Raw genomic sequence first — 17,955 nt, forward strand, 5'->3', positions numbered from 1 at the left:
ACCCACACTAAACTTACAGATTTTCCTTCTGCCTTGGTCCTCTTGGTTTAACTATCATAAATATGCAGAGTTCACTCCAGCCTCACCTCTGCTTAGTTACCAAGTAGAAATTGAAGGATAGAGGTGAAGGTGGTTTAGTATATAATTTATTTCTGCCATTTGCCCAGGACAGTGCATCAAATACTCCCTAGGATGGACCACAATGAGCCATGATTCTGGTATTCACACTGTTGTATAATTTTCTCTCCTTGATTATGTGCTGAAGTTGACTTGCTTCTAATAAATGTGAAAAAATGATGAGATGTCACTTCAAGATTAGATCACAAAAAGATTGTGACTTCCATCTTCGGTGCACATTTGGGTGCATATGGGTGCACATTTTCTTGCTCACTCTCTTTTGTTCTGTCTTTTACTCTTGCTTTCTCACTCCTGCTTTCTTTGTTCTCTCTTTCTGCGGGAAGTCAGCTACCATGTTGTGATTTAGCCCAGTGAAGAAGGACCTGTCAATAATTGCATAAGTGAAATTGGAAACAGATTCCCTCCCTTTTTCTCACTCTCTCTGTCCTTCAGATGAGACCAAAGCCCTGGCCAGTAGTTTGCCTGCAATCTCAGTAGAGACCTTGACCCAGGAGCACCCAATTAAACTGTGCCTAGCATTTTGATCCATAGAAATCATGAGATAAATGCTTGTTGCCTGATGCCACCAAGTTTGAGAATCCTTTGTTAAGCAACAGTAAATAACCAGTGCAAACATCAGTGGAAGATAAAGTGATTTCCCCAGTAACCATTGAAAGAATGAGCCAAGTAGTTACAGGACTCAGTGGCCAGTATACTCACTTTATAAATGAATCTGGGTTTTGAAGAGGTGTTTTTCTAATCTGAAGTAGTGGAATCACCACATGTAACTCTGTGCATGTAGGGACCTCATCAAACACATCTCTACCACTGGTTGGAATGGTTTAAAGATGGTCTTGACCAGGGCACTATTTAAAATTCAGAGGGCAGGGCTCCACCCTGACTTGCTAAAATAGAATCTCTTGGGGTAGGACCTGGATCTGCATTTTGAGAAAATCACCCTGGTAATGTTGCTGTTTAGTTCAATTTGGAAACTACTAGAAAAAAATAACCTCTCCAAGTCATCTCGTATATTGAATTTTATTATTCTTTCTGTGTTAAAGGGGGTTACAAATATAGTGCAGGTAACACATTGTGGAAACTGAGTCCTAGCAGTGGGCTTAGCATACTTGGGTGTTGTAAATGTGGGTGTGGTTTCAGCAACTTGCAGAATTGGGGAAATTGAGCAACACCCCAAAACTTACTTGAATTCCTGAATCTAATCAAAGTAGTAATGGATTTTAGCATAATTCCATGAATGGCTTGTTTTCTAATGAAACGAACAACAATGTGTTACTCAAACTGAATATTTTCTGAGACATCATGGTATAGGGAAGGAGACATTGGGATTAGTGTCAGAAGAATTGTGTTTAGGTGCTGGCTCCTCTGCTTGGCATGTATTTGACCTTGAACAAGTAACTAAGTTCTATTTCTTCCAGTCTAGTTTGAATGGATTTACACATATGTATTTATATTACCATGATCATACTATTATGTAAGTTTTTATCCTGCTTTTTTCACTTAACAGTACATTCTGAATGTTTTCTCATGTCATTAAAAGTTTTCAAAAATATAATTTTAGGGGCTCCCTAATATTCCATTGTGTAGGAGTATCATAACCGCTTCCTGTGGTTAAATATTTGTTATATCCAAGTTCTTACCGTTATAAAAAACATTGTGAGAAACATATTTGCTTACAAAATTTGTCTACATTCCTTAGAAGGAAATCTCAGAAATAAAATTACTGCATCTAAATGTATGAATAATTTTCCTGAGACACATTGCAAATTGCTCTTCAGAGAGGCTTAACCAACATGTACTTTTATCAGCAGAAAGAGAATTTTCATTTCAATGTCAGCATAACCTTGCCAGCATAAAGCATTATTTTTTAAACGTTGTTAATTTTATGATTTATATATCCTTGCTAGTTTGATGGTCAAAATATGTCTTCTTGTTTTAATGTGTACTTTTTATCATGCTACTCACATTAAGTACTTTTCCGACATTTAGAACTGAGACTCCTCATTGGTAAAATGAGAAAAACAACCCTACTCATAGGGATGTTGGAAAAATTTATGAAATGATTATTTTGAATACTTCTTATGAATGCAATTATATGGTATATTCAAAGATAAAACTCTTATGATCTCACTTTAGTTGATAGCTATTTATATAAAGACAAATCAATCTCTCATGGGACATGGAGTTGAGGGTAAATCCCCTCCAGCTCCTTCATCCCATGCATTTCCATGTCATGTAATTAGAGTTCAGTAGCATTAAGAGCTGTAAGGAAGGGAACTCAAATAAGTGACAAATGGACCCAGCAGTCTGCATAGTTATCTCCACATTGTTACTCTCAGTAATGGTAGGTGTTGGGGGTGGGATGACTTGGTCAATTTTATGTTACGTTGGGGCTCCAGTTACTTAACAGCAACTTTCCATAGCCACTTCCTTCCTCTTTACCAGCCAGGTCCCTGAGTCATTGCTCAACTGTAGGTCCCAGCAGCAGTTAGCTCTCTTGAAGCAAGAACCAAGATATTGTCCCTTTCTGAATACCTTAGGAACTTGTCTGCCTCATGTAGAAACTGCTTGATTTCAATGGAATGAGAGCATGCACCAAGAGAAAGCTAGAATTCTCAGAATCCTTCTTCCTTTCCTTTCCTCTCCTCTCCTCTCCTCTCCTCTTTTCTTTTCTTTTTTTGACAGGGTCTTGCTGTCGCCTGGGCTGGAGTGCAGCCATGTGATCCTGCCTCATTGCAACCTCTGCCTCCCAGGCTCAAGCTATTCTCTTGCCTCAGCCTCCCAAGTAACTGGAACTAGAGGCACATGCCACCATTCCTGGCTAATTTTTTTATTTTGGTGGAAAGACAGGGTTTCTCCAGGTTACCCAGGCTGGTCTCGAACTCCTGGGCTCAAGTGCTCTGTCTGCCTCGGCCTCCCAAAATGCTGAGATTACAGCCATGAGCCTCCATGGCTGGCCCAAAATTTCTATATTAACTGAATGACTTATATATTATTGTTCATTTAACTTAATTCTCTCACTTATTTGAAAAGAAAAATTAAGAAATAAAAACAAAATTATGATAAAGACCTGAAAACACAATGAGAATTTTTCAACAAATTCAATGTAAAACATTCAAGATGTTAAATAATATATGGTTTTCAAAAGAAAAATACAGTGGTTTTAAATATAATCAATGTTCAGTCTGACTATAACTTTGCTATTAGAGACCTGGAATTAAGCCTTCCTTTTTTCCAGGAACTCTGTCCTCTGCCTGGAGGCTGCGACGAAGTGGAAGTTGCAAGGGGAGACTCTGTTCTTTCTTATTTATAATTAAAAAATAAAAAGGGGGATTTGGGAACCACTTGTACTAGTGCCTATAAACCCACAGTAAGGAATTTTGCCCTAGTAGCTTTAAACAGACTATCCTTTTTTCTTCAAATTTATGGAGCAACTTTAAAGGCATTTTGTGTACATAATTATGCAGTCTGTGTTTTAATTCATTGGGAGTTCTGGCTGAGTATGGACTGCAAAGTTAGACATTTTGGGTTCAATTTTCTTTGGTATATCTGTCCCAGATATTACTTTATTTTATTTATACAACCTCATGATGTGTCTATAAACTTGCTTTTTTATCATCATCATTCTGAAATCTCATGCAATAAATAGTGGTTGTGGGGCGGGGGGGAAAGAAAATAGCCTCTTAACCTTTTTCAATAAGAGAGATGTCATTTTGTCCAGAAGGGCAGCTCATCTATTACTATCTCCTTTCTGATGACCAGAATTATACAATGAGGCAACTGCAGCCCCCTAGAAGTGACAGTGTCTGCAATGCTCAGGAAGCATTTGCCAGAGAAGCCTGTGTCCATCATCCCACCTACGACTTGGGTTGATAAAGTTGGAGCTCTGGTCAGGTGAGCCTGGGTTAACACTCTGGTCAGGTGAGCCTGGGTTACCACAGTACAGTGTTCCCCCAGCTCATGGCTGGTTTGGAACGACCATGACCACTGCAAACTGAGGGTGCCCCAGATGAATCACAGTGGAGAAAAAGGCACCAAGGGATTCACCAGTTTGGAAATGGCCATTTCTAATCTTAACGTTCCATATATGGCAACACCAAATCCTTTGGAATGGGATGAACACAGAAAAGGCCTGTGCGTTCCACCTACGCATTCTTCCTGCTGCAAGCTCTCTGGCCAGTGGTAGGGCATGCATCATTGCTCTTTCCCACTTTATTATTTTAAATGCTATTCATATTAAGGAATAATAATAACTAATGTTTATGGGAGCTTGTTAAATGCTAGACACTGAGGCATGTTGAGGATTAAATGAGATGATGTCCAATGCCTCATTGAGGTAAGTGTTGTCACAATCTCACTTGTGAGGCTAGTAGACTGGATCTCAGAGGTCAGATAACTTTCCCAGGCACTGGTCTAGGAATGGGCTCAGCTGGAATTCAGACACAGGCAGGCAGACCCCAGGGTCCCTGCTCCTCCCCACTGTGACTGCTGTAAGTGGTACAGACCTGTATTCTGGGCACAGGCATTAAATGGTCACAAGACTATGCTCAGTCTGTCTCACTTCTTATCAGGGAGTGAAGGAAAAGGTATCCAATCTATATAGGGAGATGCCCTGCAGATAGCAAGGCCAGCACTTCATGTCCAATCTTTCAGAGCTTTGTCAGACAGTTGATTTTCCCTTTCTAATGCTGTGACTGGGATGAAAAGGCAAAACAAAAATAATTAAAAATATAGTTATTTCTTTCCCTACTTGGCCCAAAGGAAAGGTTCCATGGGAAGTTGAAAAACAGATGGTCCAGAGCAAAAATCAACAAGTTTGACATCCAGGATTAAAAACCAGATGGTGCTAAACAATCTTTAGAAGCCTCTAGAGGGGTTCAAAGAAATTGCCCAAAACTCCATGTATCTTTCCATGAAGGCAAGTAGACTTAGTCATACACGATCTCATGCTCCGTGGCCAGGTTCTCCTCCACCCAAAATTGTTCCCTGGGATGGGATCAAGCTAAGCACTTTGGGAAAGGAACGAGACCTTTTAGGCCACCAAGAACAGAGAATCCTAACATCTTATGGCTTTAATCAATGCAGTTGTTTCACTGGGTTGACTGATCAGATTAGGCACCTGCCTCTAATCTTCTCGGGGAGGTCAAGGCTCATAGACAGCCCAGCATCTGAGGAAAATGTTGTTTTTAGTATGTATGCTGTTAAAGTCCGAGCACATAAACCTCCAGAAGTCACACTTCTCCAACACCAGTCAGATGTAGAGGCATCTGAATAATGGCTCTTGTAGGGAACCCTGTTCCTGCTTCCTGTTCTTCAGCTGCTTGGAAAACATTGCTGGAACACTGGGATCCACTGAGGGAGATTCTTCCCGAAGTGCCCTGTGTCCCAGACTGTGACTTTTCTAACCAGCATGGACACAGTTGAAATCTAAGCTCCGCTGCATCTGCTGCTGCCATGATAGAAACACTGGCATAGCACGTGCTAGATAGCAGGCCCTGGTCTAAACCAGTCACCTATGCCAAAGCATTTAATCATCACAGTGAGCCTGGGGGGAGGGTATTCCTTTGAGGGGACTGATTGGTGGAGGTTAAGTAAGTTGGCCAAGGTCACTCAGGTGGTAAAGGGTGTATTAGTTTCCTGTGGCTGCCATAACAGAGTACCACAAACTTGGTGGCTTAAAACAACAGAAGGTTCTCATAGTTCCATAGCCCAGATGTCCAACACCAAGGCATCAGCAAGCTGCGCTCCCTCCAAAAGCCCCAGGGAAGTGTCCTTCCTTGCCTCTTCCAGATTCTGCTGGCACCAGGCATTCTTTGGCCTGTGGCAGCCTCATTCCAGTCTCTGCCTCCATCTTTACTTAGTCTCTTCTGGGTCTGCATCTTCTTCTGTCTCCTATAAGGAGACACTTGTCATTGGATATAGGACCCACCCTGATAATCCAGGATGTTCTCATCTCTGAGAGCCTCAATGTAATTACATCTGCAAAGACCCTTTTGCCTAATAAGGTCACATTCACAGATACTAGGGATTAGGAGATACACATATCTTTTGGGGACCACCATTCAGTTCACTACAGCTGAGCAGCTGGGATTTGACTCAAGCAGTCCAGCTCCGGCATGTGGCCTCCAACCATCACGCCACGCTCTCTGATGTGGTTACTTTTCACAGGTGTCAGCAAAATGCCTGCTCAGTGATCTGAAATTTTTTCACAAATCATCACAGAGCTGAAATGCTCGTTTTTCTGTGCTGCTACTCTGTCCATGTTCCAGAAAGGCAGCACATTAAGTCTGAACCACATCACGCATACCCTGACAGATGGAGAGAACATCGGCAAATCAGGTTGCTTTGTAAAGAAAACAGAATCCAACTTTGCAAATGTTAAAAGTTTGTATATTTTCAAAATTTCAAGCAAAAGTAGAAAACCTCATTACCTCAGATCACAGTTGACAAAACCACCATTGACAAAGAATTATCCTGCATGCAATGAAAACCTGATTTAAGGCAGTGATTGTCCAAAACGTGGGTGTTAGGTCACTACCCGGACATCAGCAGAGTTGAGGGTTCTACCCTAGTTCTTTTTTGATGAGGGAAAACATTATTTTTAAATGAAGCCTGCCACTTCAGTGTAGAAAACATAAAGCTGTGGACAATCACCATTGTCATTTAAAGGGTGAGCTGTATTTCTTCTGAAGTAAAGTGATGAGTCCAGGCAGCACCCTCACTCTATCAGATATGATTTGAAACAGCTGAAAAACCTCTGACAATAAGATTTTAGGACAGAAATGCTGCCAGGGCTCAAAGTACAGTTCAGAAGAATAAAAAGAAAGTAAACAATGCCAAAGGCCAGACGGACAAAAGGAAAATTCTTACTTCGTTTGTTCTCATGAAATACCACAGAAAAATAATCTGTTAGGCAGCTCTTCTGGAGTCCAAGTTCTTGTGCCATGCTCATCTCTTCTTTCTGTTAAAGCTCGGTGCTTTGCAAGCTGTCGTTAAATTGCTTACAGGGATGGATGGGGCCAAGATGGTTTTCAGTCTAAAGACTGTCACTGGAGAGTCTCAAGGCAGATTCTGAAGGCCTTGAACCACCTGAGCCTGGCCAGATGGATTCTTCCTTCCACTGTTGTGACCATTACTTTGGTGTCAGACCCCTATGGGAGAACTGAGTCCAAGACCAGAATCCTCATGCCTTTCACAACTTCAATTAGCCAAGAGCATGGCACGGAGCAGAGGTGTTGGTGAGAGAAAACAACACACAGGTGAAAAGCCTCTGGATTAGGCATTTCAAACAAGAGGCACTCATTTTGCCCAACACCCAGGGTTGTCCAATAAACAAGCCAGAAACTCAACCAGGTGATGACGGAACAAGGAATGGATGAGTGACAAACTGGGCTGTTGATTCTGTTGTAACTGAGGCTTGACTGTATTAACAAGCATGCAGTGATTAAACAGACCAGCACCAGAATTTTACCAGCTACCTTGAAGCCTGCTGACTGACACTGTCCCTGGAGCCCCTGTTATAATGAGGTCCTTCTGATAACTTATTCCCTTGGATAGAGTCCAAGAGAGACACGTGTCCTGTGGAATTCCGCACTGTAACCAGCCATGCTTCAGAGAGATGCCAGAATAATGATGGTATTGCTTATTTAGGTTGAAGGTTATCTGCTCCTCCTCCTCCTCCAGATCTCTGCCAGTCAAGGGAAGGGCATCTCATTGGTGTCAGATGACAAGGGTCTTGTTCCCTTTCTTGGAATAAGCTTTTCATGTCATACACTCTGGAAGTCCTGAAAAGCCATCTCTCTTGGCCTTTACTTAAAGAAAGAAAGTATCATAACCTGCCACAGCAGTGGGGACAGCTGGAGCCGGGGGTTACTATTCGCCCTTGTTACTATTCTTGGAGGCTTTTAGGGAAATGTCCAAAAAGCTCTTTATGGCTCTTGCAATTAATTCTGAAATTCTGGTTGTCACTTGTGGGTAGAAACATATGGTTTACAAATGGGTTGATGATTATTATTTCAAGGAAAAACTAAAACATTATAATGAGAGTTATAACATAATGGTGGGATAGTATAAATAGGGAGAGAATTTGTAGTGTTTTCTTGTTCATTTTGTTACATGAATAGACAGCTAGGGGGAAATGGCATTCTATGGGGGAACCGATGGGATATTTTTAAGATTTATTTATTTACACATCTCTTTTTTCCCATCTAAGTTATAAACTAATTCAGAGATGGACAAAGAATAAGGTAAAGGAAGGTCAAAATATTACCTTGGGCAGGGCGCAGTGGCTCACACCTGTAATCCCAGCACTTTGGGAGGCCAAGGCAGGAAGATCACTTGAGTGCAGGAGTTCAAAATGGCAACATAAGAAGATTGTCTCTCCAAAAAAGAAAAAGAAAAAGAAAAGAAAAGAAAAGGAGGTGAGGTGGCACATACCTGTAATCCCAGCTACATGGGAGGCTAGGGTGGGAGGATCACCTAAGCCCAGGAGGTCAAGCCTGCAGTGAACTGTGGTCACACAACTACACCACAGCCTGGGTGACAGAGTAAGACCCTTCCTCAGGAAAAAAAAAAAAAAAAAAATTAAAAAAAAATTACCTCAGTTCGTGAGAACAGCAAAAATGTGTGGCATGACTCGCTCCATTCCCTGGAATTAGGAAATATCACCACACTTATGGTCAATCTTACAAAACTTAAGCCTTCCCACTGAGGGAGGGGCCCATAGACACGACAAAGTAGAGCAGAATGTGGCTGTTTTCCAGGGGAAGCTGGCTTCTAATGAAAAGGGAGGGAGGGAGGGCCTGGACTTCCTGTGCAGATTCATTTCCCTTGGTCACCAGCAGGTCACTCACCCCACCTCCATGGGCATTAGCCATGAGGCAAGAAGTAAGTGGAGTTTAGAAAAAAATCCTTGTTTCTGGAAACCAGAGAGGAGGGAGACAAGGTTCACTCAATGAGTAGGAACTTCAATGGTTAAATGAATGTATCTTCCTGTAACAAACATCCATGTAATTATTTGAGGCCAGAACGAATTCTTCGTGGTGTTTCTTTAGGTGATTCCTCCAAGGGAGGCCTGTGGTATGCGGGGGGTTTTCACCAAGACCAGCGTTCTCAGGAGTCTAGAGGCTTATCCGCCCTTAGAGGGTTGGCAGATTTAGATCCGACTCCACAAGCTGCTAGTCCAATCCTCTAAGGCTCAAATCTGCTAGGGATCCATATCATAAAGGCAGTCCTTCACCTGAGTTTGCTTTGGAGTCTGACACTTTTCATTATGGACATCAGTGATTCACACCCTGATTGTACTTAGAATCACCCAGAGGGAGCTTTTAAAAAGTATTGGTGCCCAGGCCCCTCCTCAAACCAAGAAAACTGAGGACTGTGTGGGCGAGCCTGGACATGGATGGCTTCACAAAGCTCTCCAGATGAGTCTAACATGCACCCCAGCTTGAGAAGCATGGAGTGGCAGTTACAGAAGCCCAGGTTGGCAGCTGTCTCAGGCAGGCAATGTAGAATGGCAGTTAAAACTGTTAGCTCTGGAGAAGAATCCTGATCCCACTCCTTACTGCATGTTGGTTAAGTTACTTAACATTCTTAGTCTCCCCAGGGTGACCAAGTCCATCCGTAAAAGGAAATCCACTCCAGTAAGTGAGTTGAAGCCTTGGTCTTCAGCATTTATGATGGTCAACCCGAGAAGGTTCCTTGTGTTTGATCTCACCCTTCGTGTCTGTTGCAAATGGCAATGAGCCAGAACTGTGCCATGCAGATGCTTGGGTTATGCCCATGCCAGAGAGTCCAGTGTGACTCAGGCTCAGTCAAAACAGAAAATACCATCCTAAAGTCAGGGGCTGGATTTCCCCTGCCAAAATATTCAACTCCCATGGTATAATTTTTTTTTTTGCTTATTCAATTCATATTTTGAATTCATATTATGAATTAGTTGAGTTTTTAGATATGCTTAGTTGTTGGTCCATGTCACAGCTATCTAGCCTGTAAGGACCATTTCTTCTTGCTCTTATCTTGAGAAAATCACACACTGCTGCTTAGTTAATAAATAGTTCTTGATTATGGAAATAATTATGGCCTTGGAAGAATTCTGTTTATATAAGCAAGAACTCTTAGGTCTTAATCTTACAACTGAAAGGGATCATAGAGACCCAGGTCTTCAAGTGGAAGGGAAACTTGCCTAGGGCCACACAGGCACTCAGAGGCAGGCCCAGATTTGACTGTTCTCTCTCCAAGTCCATTTTTCTTCCGTCTTTATCATGTTGCCTCCCTATACAACCCTCTAAACTACTGCTTTCTCTTTTCTAAATCCATTTTATTCTGATTTCTCTTTCTGCCACAAATGTTCCAAATTTATGAAGAAAGAAAATGGAGAAAATATTTGAGTATACATTTCTGGTTTCCATGCTTAGATTGCTTTGGAGGATTAGTTTTATTGTTCCAGCTTGTTTCTCTATCAGTTTAAAGGGCAAAACAATTTCCACACTTCTGAAGCAGCAACAGGTCAGTCCTCTGCCATCCTCCCCCATGGCCAGGCAGAGCCAACTGCAGTCCATGGGTGCCTTCCACCGCCTTCTTCCCTGGGATGGAGCCAGACAGACCTGCAGAGGGACGACCACTCAGCTTGGGCAGCCAAGGCAATACCTGTCATCGCTGTAATGGGCTTGAAGCCCAGTGTCCTTCACTGCCAGCCTTGATGGCTTTATGTGTGAAAACTCTCCTGACAAAGGAGGCTCTCACAGGCTCCAGTCACGGGAGCCCTACTGCCAGGATTTCAGGAAACTAGGGTGAAATGGGCAGAACAAGAGTTTGTCCAACAACTGAACAGGACAGGAGGTTCCCACTGCTTGGAAATCTATCTGTGTGTTCCAGAGACATGCAGAACAAAGACCTGGTTATTTTGGCAAGAACAGGAAGGTTTAGATTATCCTTTTCCACCCCGTGAAAGTGGCCACCTAAGATGTGAGTGTTGAAGGAACATCTGTTTTAACACTAACAGAGCCTCCGTGAGGGTCTCACCATGGTCTTCACTTCGCAGACATAGCACAAGCAATAAGAGAGCTGCAGCTGCTGGACGCATACATAGTTAAAGACTTTGCCTCTCCTTTTTATCTCAGTGTTTCCAACATGACAGTGAGCACCGACTGTTCTCCAATGGGCTCTGTTCCTTTCTGCTCCCACCAGCAGCTCTGAAGTTTCATGTAAGACCACATGTTGCCTCCTTAAGGTGATTTTTGGAGAGGGCATTTGGGAAATGACAAAATCAAAATATCCAGCATGAGCCTTTGCACATCTTTCATGCATTGGGTGCCCGAGATGATAGAATTGGATCTGGAGGTATATGCTATGTGTAGAACAGCTTTCCCCATCTGGAGTCCAGGTGTGCAGGTTCACCCCTGAGTCCCAGACATAGGTATCAGTGAGTAGTGAGAGTAAGACAAATCCATCTCACCTACCCTTGTTCCATAAAAATGATTTTACCCCTTGAGGTACAAGGTCAAGAACAAATTTTATTCGTAGATCAAGTTTCACAACAATTGAGCATTTGAACACACTAAGAAAGATGGGATTTTGTAACTCATTGTTGAAAGGCAATGTGGCATAATGATTAAGGGTTTGCATTCTGAAATTAGAGAGACTAATTCTGAAATTAGAAATTTGTTCTCTCTGTGACCTTAGGAAAATAATGCAATTTGTCCAAACTTCAGTTTCTTTATCTATAAAATAAAGATCATTATAATTCCTACCTAGAAGTAATGGTGTAGTGATTAAGAAGGAGACCACTTGTGAAAAACATAAAATACAAGGCCACTCACGTCATGAAAATGCAATTCACTGGATACTATCATTATTATCAATTTTAGAGGCACAGACTTCCTTCTAAATAAAACTCCTTTCCAAACACTTACATCTACAGCCACTCATTCTATCTTCTCCCACTGTTAGAATGTCCTTATCTTAAGACAAAATCTCACTACCCTTGTTTTCTGGTCTTTTAATTTGTACCTACTTTTTGAAACCACCTGGAAAAACTCAAATCCCTTTTTGTAAAGGCAGTGACTGGGCCACTGTTTTGCACAGCTCAAAGGGACACAGTTCACACTATAATCTGTGTCAGTGGCACCCCCTGGTGTTCACCCCACTGGAGAGGTGAATAGGGAGGATAGAGAGGTAGAAGTGCTGTAGACAGGCTGGACATATTCTTTTCCATGAAAATCCCTGGTGAAGTAAGGATCACACCAGTGTACTACCTTCCCCAAACAAAACAGCTACAACTCTACCAACACTTCTTCATAGGACATGATCTCACATCCAGAGCCCACTGTGCTTTGACCACTTTTTTCTGAAAGTGAGGTGCTCAGAGCTAAGTCAACATTTTGAGTGAGACATGACCAGGGCCCAGGAGAGCAGAATTCAGCCTCCTTCATTTTTCTACATACCATAATTAGGATGCTACTGTGATACAAGGTAATCTTAATACTGAATTCCTAGAGCAATTATGTTCTGAGCAACAGGCTTGGTTTTTAATCATACATTGTCCTATAATATCACTTCACTTGTCACGAATTGTTACTCATTTCACTTTATATAAGTGAACTATATATGTGTGTGTGTGTATGTGTGTGTATGTGCCTGTGTGTTTCTTCATACTGTCTATGTTGGGAGTTCCCTGAAATATACGTTTTTAGACATTTTAATGACTCCTGTTAAATCTAGCACATTTCTGGGACCATAAAAATGAATCTAATTTGAATATTTAAGGAGAACCAAAGCAAAGGGACAGCATCTATTAAAATTTAAAATGGCCACTGTGGCAATGGAATCAATCTCTTCTGTGCACACAGTGGATAAAGCATGCTAGAAGAAATGGTGGTAAGTTCTTATTTGGTGAATGAATCATAATTCCCCAAAGGACAAGCATGATGCTTATGGCAGCCCTTAGTAGTAATTCTTCATGTGTGGTTTTCTTGCTCATATTTTCTATGTATGCAGTGATTTCCAACTACACCCTGTGGAGCCCGTGGGGTTCTGAAGGGATGCTCCCAAGATGTGTTGGGGGAGCAGGAAGAGCAAGAGTGGAGGGCCGGGCTCCTGACAGCCCTCAGTTTCCCCTAGAGCTGTCAGCCTTTCCCTGTTGTATGTACTGGCCCTCCCTGTAATATTTCCTTTGTAATAAAAAGTTTAGACACCATAAGTTAAGCCGTGCTCTGGTCACATCAGACTGGCAGGGAGTATGATCACTTTCATGTTTTGTCTCAGAAAATGGATTTCTAGGTGAAGTATATTTTAAAAGAGGGTCACCAGGCACCGTGGCTCACGCCTGTAATCCTGGCACTTGCGAGGCCAAGGCAGGCAGATTATCTGAGGTCAGGAGTTTGAGGCCAGCCTGGTCAACATGGTGAAGCCCCATCTCTACTAAAAATACAAAAATTAACGGGGCGTGGTGGCGCATGCCTGTACTCCCAGCTACTTGGGAGGCTGAGGCACCAGAATTGCTTGAACCCGGGAGGTGGAGGCTGAAGTGAGCCGAGTTCATGCCATTGCACTCCAGCCTGAGTGACAAAGCAAGACTCTGTCTCAAAATAAATAAATAAATAAAAAGGTTAATTTCCACATTTGGCCCAAATGTGGTCAGAACTTCAACAGCCGTGGATTAAAGAGAAATCGACCACACCATCATCACCGTCACCTTCTCTATCCCTGTCAAGCCCTAAATACACACAGTGGAAATGGAATTCAGAGCTAGAGTAAACCCAGGGTCTTGATGGACACCTTCAAAGCAGCACTGCAGGTCTGTGATTTCCTTCAGATTTGGGGAGAGTCCCTTGAGAACCCCCACCCTCATCTTCTGTTTCGATGGCAGAAAAAAGGGCACTGTCTGTCTGTGTTTTGTGTTGCTATAACAGAATACCACAGTCTGGGTAATTTATAAAGAAAATTTATTTCCCACAGCTTCAGAGGCTGGGAAGTCCAATATCAAGGTGCCGGCACCTGGCAAAGGCCTTCTTGTGGTGTCATAATCTGGCAGAGGGCATCATATGGTGAGAGAGAAGGAGTGTGCCAGCCCAAGTCTCTCTTCCTCTTCTTATAAAGCCACTAATCCCATCATGGGGCCCCCTCTCACATGACCTCATCTAACCCTAATCACCTCCCACAAAGGCCCCACCTCCAAGTACCAGCAGCATAATTTGGAGATTATGTTGACTGTTTCCTTTCTCCACCTCTCTGCTTGATTCTCAGAGTCCCTTGTGACTGGAGAGACCAGGATGGGGCACTCTGGCATCCACCTTGACCAGTATGTTGTAGTTGTGCTGGACAGACCTCCTTTAAGAATCATACTTTTCATAAGGATTGTGGCTGAAATCAAACTTCTCATAATTTTTTTTTTTTTTTTTTTAAGAGACAGAGTCTTCCTCTGTCACCACGATCTCGGCTCACTGCAACCTCTGCTTCCCAGGTTCAGGCAATTCTCCTGACTCAGCCTCCCAAGCAACTGGGACTACAGGCACACACCGCCATGCCTGGCTAATTTTTTGTTTTGTTTTGTTTTGTTTTGAGACGGGATCTGTTGCCCAGGCTGGAGTGGAGTGGAGTGGAGTGTCGCGATCTCGGCTTACTGCAACCTCTGCCTCCCATGTTCAAGGGATTCTCCTGCCTCAGTCTCCTGAGTAACTGAGATTACAGGTGTGCACCACCACACCCACACCTAATTTTTGTATTTTTGGTAGAGATGGGGTTTCACTGTGTTGCCCAGGCTGGTCTCAAACTCCTGAGCTCAGGCAATCCAACCACCTTGGCCTCCCAAAGTGCTAGAAGTACAGACATGAGCCACCGCACCCAGCCACTTCTCATCATTTTTATGTGCAATAAATATTTAGAAATATCTTCTCTTAACTCTGTGGATTCATTGTTTCTTTATCTGCAAAATGAAGTTAATAATATCTTTCATAGAAGGCATTTGTGGTAATTAAATGAAGAAGAATGACAAAATAATTTGGAGAAATCTGGAATAAAGTGGGAAAGAGATAGTAGTGAAAATCTGTTGGCAGTTGGCTAAGATGGTGACCCAAACCCTAGAGCACTAGGAAGAAGAAGGATGAAGACCACCACAAGTGAAGCAAATGTCATTGATCTAGAAAAAGGAATACTGTTAGGATGTTATCAGTCCCCTCACACTGTGGAGTCCCAGGAAAAAAAATCTTAACTATGTTCAGCATAAGAAATTAACTAAAACATAATGGACTATTTCCATTTTTCTTTACTTTCAGTGCTGTAAATAAAATCAACTTGTGGCCAGTAAATATGTACACACTACACACTTCCTTCCTACTCTGTGTTAGCAGTACTTAGTATACCAAAAGTGAGAAGCTCTTCATATTGGAAGATTCTATCCAATATGATATTTCCATTACATATAAGAGAACTCACATGCATTTTCTCCTATATGTGGTGCCATTTTTTTTTTTTTTTTTTGAGACGGAGTCTTGCTCTGTCACCCAGGCTGGAGTGCAATGTCACGATCTCAGCTCACTGCAAGCTCCGCCTCCTGAGTTCACGCCATTCTCCTGCCTCAGCTTCCCGAGTAGCTGGAACTACAGGCGCCTGCCACCATGCCCAAATAATTTTTTGTATTTTTAGTAGAGATGAAGTTTCACCGTGTTAACCGGGATGGTCTCGATCTCCTGATGTTGTGATCCACCCGTCTCTGCCTCCCAAAGTGCTGGGATTACAGGCGTGAGCCACCGCGCCCAGCCTGTGGTGCTATTAAATACAGAGTTGAATTAAAATACAATGACCTACAAGTTACTTGGGCCTTTTTATTTCTCTGCAACTAATCCCTGCAACTAATTCTCATAAGTAACCATCCTACTGGGACACAGGATTGTGGGAGGATTGGGGAAGGGAAATCTTTCATTGATAAAGGTCTTTGGATTCAAAACAGTGTCTTGAAGTTTAACTTGATTCTTTAGGGTAATCTAAGTATCTTTGGGAAAATGTTTAATCATTTAGATTCTCCTCCCAACCAAGATGGCATCTGGCTGAAAGAGAGAAACTCACGCATCCTCACAGTGACAGGGAACAGAGTTTACCAGTTGGGTTTCTGTCCCAATGTGGTCAGCAAGGTCTGTACCCTGGGCACATGTCTGAAACACGTGGCCAAAGTTCATGGTCAATAAAATTCATGGTCTGTTCTTTGCTGGCTTCAGCTGCTGGTCACTTCAAATGATCTGGTCTGGTTGTTGGTGGCATCTAATTGCTGGCTCTACCATGCAGAATGTTCACTGGTCTTTGGACAACTAGCTAGACAGGCCACCGCAGAGTTTCCTGGTACTACAGAGGCATGACCTTCTCCCTCCCTAATACCTAGATAGGGTCTACTTCATAACCATTGTTGGGGGCTCTTTTTCTCCATGGAGCAGCTGTCCCTGGGGCTGGCAGAATCTTGTCTAGGCCCCAGGAAACCTAGGAATTGCCACACTAACCTCATTTTTGAAGAAAATCTATGCCCTATCCCAGATCATTATGCTACCACCTTGCCTTTGCCAATTACTACCTAAAAGATGTCAATGCAGGAATTCTTCAAAGAGACTTAACATTTTTACTGTCTCTTCTCAGGGAAACCTCTCTGCTTTAGATTCCTTTAATAGTATTTTACATCTTAGAATCCTTTCTGGAGTTTCAATTCTTCTTCCTGTCTACATAACTCCCTTTTCCTTCCTGAAGCAGCATTTACTTTTTTCCTGCTCTAAGGTCATAATGGTAGCAAGAAATCATCAAAGAAAAACACAGCAGGAAGTATTTTAAAATTATTCTTTTTACACATAATTTAACTAATTTAATCTCTGTGATAGCTTGCAGGGTTCTTTTCGCAAAAGAAGAAACTGAGGTTCAAAGAGGTTATATCACTTCCTTATGTGATTTAACTAAGATCAACAACAAATCTGGTGTTCCACTATAGCAAACCACCTCCCAAGAACCTGGCAGGGGACAGACACTGCTGAGCTGTTTTCCATTCACAAGGAACTGCTTTTCTGCCTGGATACCCCCAGTACATAGATCTGATTTGCCTTTCATGCTCCATACCCTCTCCTTTCCCCTACAAATGCAATGCAGGAGAGGAGAGTTACATGGCCTTTTAAGGTGTTTGGTCAGGAAGTCACTTAATAAAGAATTAACACATCATCACTGCAAAGTGGTTTCTGCATGAAAACAAAGGAGATGCTCATTTGTCACCACTCCCTTCTGAGCCAGCTAGGGACAATCACGAGGTGATGAGTTTGCAATAAACAGCAGAAGGTGAGCACTGAGGCTTTTTCAAACAAGTCCAAATATTTGGCTGGAGCCCAAAACACATTATTCTTTGTCCATCAGGATTCTCTCCTACACAGTTTTCCAGAGAAGGATGAAATTCCTTAGGTCATGTTATAAACATTCATCTTCTAAATCACGCCCCTAATAGAAAGAACAGAAGACAGAGCATGTGCTGTAAATCATTCGCCTGCTGAATGTGCTCTGCACAGGGTGATGTAACATGTGGGGTCAGCCTCTGCGTCAAAGACCAAATATACAAGTGTAACAAGATGGGGGGAACAAGACAGACTCCACATGGCCAGCCTGGGGGACGGCGGGTGTTCCCCTGAGGAGAGGAGTCTTGGAAAAGGCTTCTTGGGGAGGAGCTGAGGAAATACGGATTCACTAGGCTTTGCAGTGGTCTAGGACAGAGACGGGAATAAACACATGAGCGTGAGGTCGTGCTTGGGTGCCAGGGAGGAGAGGATAGCTAGGGGAGGAGGGGGAGTCAAGCAATTTCTTGGC

General features: G+C 42.6%; 1 long non-coding RNA gene across 2 annotated transcripts in view; it reads right to left on the minus strand.

The window, feature by feature from the left end:
• LOC111545375 overlaps positions 1 to 8,885 on the minus strand; it is a 37,219-nt gene extending 28,334 nt beyond the window's left edge. For both annotated transcript variants that reach the window (XR_002732424.2, XR_002732423.2), the window contains exons 1-2: positions 8,734 to 8,885; positions 8,405 to 8,512 (exon numbers count right to left, since the gene is read on the minus strand). This is a non-coding gene — a long non-coding RNA (uncharacterized LOC111545375). The remainder of the gene's footprint in view (positions 1 to 8,404; positions 8,513 to 8,733) is intronic.
• Between the last annotated feature and the right edge of the window lie 9,070 nt (positions 8,886 to 17,955).

The sequence above is a fragment of the Piliocolobus tephrosceles genome, chromosome 15 (genome assembly GCF_002776525.5).
Source record: "Piliocolobus tephrosceles isolate RC106 chromosome 15, ASM277652v3, whole genome shotgun sequence".
Classification (NCBI taxonomy): Eukaryota; Metazoa; Chordata; class Mammalia; order Primates; family Cercopithecidae; genus Piliocolobus; species Piliocolobus tephrosceles.